Source organism: Ursus arctos, unplaced genomic scaffold, assembly GCF_023065955.2.
Source record: "Ursus arctos isolate Adak ecotype North America unplaced genomic scaffold, UrsArc2.0 scaffold_71, whole genome shotgun sequence".
NCBI classification, from domain to species: domain Eukaryota; kingdom Metazoa; phylum Chordata; class Mammalia; order Carnivora; family Ursidae; genus Ursus; species Ursus arctos.
In genome coordinates, this window is record NW_026623091.1 from 156248 (window position 1) to 160544 (window position 4297).

Consider the following 4297-nt stretch of genomic DNA (forward strand, 5'->3'; position numbering starts at 1 on the left):
CTATTGACAGGATCATATGGTTCTTATCCTTTTTTAGAATTAATGTGGCATATCAGGTTGATTTATCTGTGGATGCTGAACCACCCTTCCAACCCAGGAATAAATCCCACTTGATTGTGGTGAATGATTCTAATGTTTTGTTCGATATGATTTGCTATTATTTGTTGAGAATTTTTGCATCCATGTTCATCAGGGATATTGTGCTGTAATTTTCTTTTTTAGTTGAGTCTTTGTCTGGTTTTGGTATTAGGATAATGCTGGTCTCATAGAATACATTTGGAAGTTTTCCTTGCTTTTCTGTTTTCTGGAGTAGTTTCAGAGGAATGGGTATTAACTCTCCTTTAAGAGTTTAGTAGAAGTTGTGTGTGTGTGTAAAACTATCTGGCTCTGGACTTTTGTTTGTTGGGAGATTTTTGATTACTGATTCAATTTCTTTGCTGGTTATCAGTCCATTCAAGTTTTCTATTTTTTCCTGCTTCAGTTTTTGTACTTTCTATGTTTCTAGGCATTTACCCATTTCTTCCAGGTTGTCCAATTTGTTGGCATATAGTTTTTCAGAATATTCTCTTATATTTGTTTGTATTTTTGTGTTGTTCATTGCTATTTCTTCTCTCTCATTTGTGATTTTATTTATCTCCATCCTGTCTCTTTTCTTTTTGATAAGTGTGGCTAGAGATTTAATCAATTTTATTATTTTTTTTAAAGAATCAGCTCTTGGTTTCATTGGTTTATTCTATTATTTTTTAAGTTTCTATATCATTTATTTCTGCTCTAATCTTTATTATTTCCTTCATTCTGTTGGTTTTCGGTTTCATTTGCTGTTCTTTTTCTAGTTCCTTTAGGTGTAAGTGTAGGTTGTTTGAGATTTTTCTTGCTTCTTAGGGTGGGCCTGTATTCCTATTTGTTTCCCTCTTAGGACCACTTTGGTTGAATCCCAAAGGTTTTGGACCATTGTCTTTTCATTTTCATTTATTTCCATGTATTTTTTAAAAATTTCTTCTTGATTTCCTGGTTGACCCACTCATTTTTTAGCGTATGTTGTTTAACCTCCATGTATTTTTGGTCTTTCCAAATTTTTTCTTGTGGTTGACTTCCAGGTTCGTAGCTTTGTGATCTGAAGAAATGCAGATATGGTCCCAACATTTTTGTATTTGTTGAGGCCTTATTTGTGACCCAGTATATGTCTATTCTCAAGAATATCCCATGTGCTCTTGAAAAGAATGTGTATTCTGCTGTTTTAGGATGGAATAATCTGAATATATCTGTTAAGTCCATCTGGTCCAATGTCATTCAGAGCCACTGTTTCCTTGTTGGTTGGTTTTCTGCTTAGATGATCTGTCTATTGCTGTAAGTGGGCTGTTAAACTCCCCTACTATTATTGTATTATTATCAGTGAGTTCCATTAGATTTGTTATTATTTGTTTTTTATATTTGTGACCCAGTAAATTATATATCTGGGTGCTCCCATATTGGGTGCATAAATATTTAGAGTTGTTAGATCTTGTTGTTGGATTATTCCCTTTGTCATGATATAGTGCTCTTCTTCAGTTCTTGTTACATGCTTTGTTTTTAAAGTCTAGTTTATCTATATAAGTAATGTTACTCTGGCTTCCTTTTGATTACAATTTGCATGATAAATGTTTCTCCATCCCCTCACTTTCAATCTGCCAGTGTGTTTAGGTCTAAAATGAGTCTTTGTAGGCATCAAATAGATGGGTCTTGCTTTTTTTTATCCACTTTGACATCGTACGTCTTTTGTTGGAAAATTTAGTCCATTTACATTCAGAGTAATTATAGATAGATATGTAGTTAATGACGTTTTATTACTTGTCATTGTTTCTGGAGATCCTTTCTTTTCTTTTTTACTATTAGTGTTTCCTTACGCTCAGAGAATCCACTTAAATATTTCTTGCAGGGGTGGTTTAGTGGTCACGAACTCCTTTAGTTTTGGTTTGTCAGGGAAGGTCTTTATCTCTCCTTCTATTCTGAATGATAGCCTTGCTGGATAAAGTATTCTTGGCTACATATTTTTCCCACTCAGCACATTGAATATAGCATGCCACTCTCTTCTGGCTTGCCAAGTTTCTATTGAGATCTGCAGCAAGCCTCATGGGTCTTCCCTTGTAAGTTAAGGACTTCTTTTGTCTTGCTGCTTTTAAGATTTTTTTCTTTATCCCTATATTTTACAAATTTAATTACAACATGCCTTGGGGGTATTGGCCTGCTCTTGTTGATTTTGATGGGAGTTCTCTGTGCCTCCTGGAACTGGATATCTGTTTCCTTCCCCAGATTAGGGAAGTTTTCAACTATTAATTCCGCAAATAAATTTTATGCCCCTCCACCCCCCATCGTCTTCTTCTGGGACTCCAGACTATGACTCTTACTACGTTTGATGGAGTCACTGATTTCCCTACGTGTAGTCTCATGTTGCATAATTCTTCTTGCTCTCTTTTATTCAGCTTCCTTATGTTCCATTATTTTGTCTTCTAATTCACTGATTCATTCTCTGCTTCTTTCAGCCTGCTATTCATTGCATCAGTTCTGTTTCTAATCTCAGTTATGGCATTCTTCATTTCTGACTGATTCTTTTGTATCTCCTTTATCTCTGTCGTCAGAGTCTCCCTAAAGTCTTCCATTCCTTCGTGAAGCCCAGCAAATAACCTTATGATCGTTGCTTTACATTCTCCACCAGGCATATTACTTTGTTTAGATCTCTGGCTGTGGCCTTATCTTGTTCTTTCAATTCGGATGAATTCCTCCATGTTGGCATTTTGTCTAAGTTTCTGCTTTCTTCTGTATGTTGGAGAGTCAGTTATGTTTCTTCCTCCTGAGAGTAATGACAGTGAAGAAAAGGTCATGTAGTGTCCAGGGCCTAGCGCTTCCAGGAGTGTCTCTGGTGTGTGTTGTGTGTGTAGTTATCTGCAGAGGCTCTTCCTGCCTGTTGTGGGCAGTGTTTGTTCCTTATCCAGAATGTCGTGAGTTTCAACTCAGAGCACTCTGGTCTGCTGTGAAATGAGACATGATTTACTTCCACTAGAATTGAAGCCCTGCAGAACTCTCTGGTTAGGAGACATGGTGTGGGCTAGGGCTTGGGCTGATCTTCTGGGGAGAGGTCTGCCAAGCTGAATCTGAGGCAAGCTTGACTGAGAAGGGCAATCCCACCAGAACACAGAGGTGTGGGCCTTGGTGTTAGCTAGTTAGGCAGCCAGTGTTAGTGCTCTGCTGCTTCCTGCAGGTGGCTCTGTGTTTATGCTGGGGGAGGAGAAGGAAAATAGCACTGGTCAGCTCCTTTGTTTCCAGAGAGCTGTCTCTAGGAATGATGCCTCTCAGGGATGTGCTCTAAGAAGAGTGAATACTTCCCTTCTGTGCTCTAAGAAGAGTGAATACTTCCCTTCTGTGTGTCTTCACATTGCTATTTCCACACCATTGCCCCCTAGGGCATTTGCCTGCCTTCTGTCCAGGACTAGGGCAGTGCCCTCTGGGCTCTATCTTAGCCAAGCCTGTTCTCCTTTAAAACTCCAGGCTTTAAGCCTTGCTGGTTGCAAGAACTCATAAAAATCAGCCCTGCTCATTTTCCCAGTCAATAGCTTAGGGATATGTTCTCCTTGTGCATTCCCCTTGTGTGCTCTACACTCCTTTGCCCTTCTCCATGGCCATGGCTCCCTCCCCTCTGCAGTACAGGTGATCTTTCCTCCACTAAACCACACTTCCTACCTTCTTTGATGTGGTGTCTTCTCTCTCTTTGGTTGTGGAGTTTTTTTCTGTCAGTCTATAGGTTGATTTCTGGGATATTTAGGATGATTGATAGTTCAGTAGTTGTGTTTGTGAGATAAGATGAGCCTAGGGAACACCGACTGCCCCACTATCTTTTTGCCCCATCCCCCAATCCCATCCAGGATCTTTAAATTTAAAGAGGAAAGATCTGGGAAAAAGGGGATTATTCCACCTTGGTGGAACAGCAAGTCCTTAATGAACTCCTTGAAATTAAAGTTATTTTGGAATGAAAGGCATTTCTTTGTGAAAGCATTCCTCATATGCCAGCCCATGAAAATTGAGGTAAGGATGGATTCACAGAAGAACTTTCATATTATTACTATGTGTATAATTTCCACAGAAGGTGAATTGTTAGAGAAATAAACTAGGTAGTAGAAGAAAACTGTGTCTTCATTTGAGTTATCCCAGAAATAGACCCAGAAGCAAGGATTTGAAGGCAAGTAATTTATTGGAGAGTTGGTTCCAGAGAAGACCAGTAGGGAGGAGGGAAAGTGATATAGTAAAAAGAATTGTGTATTACCAA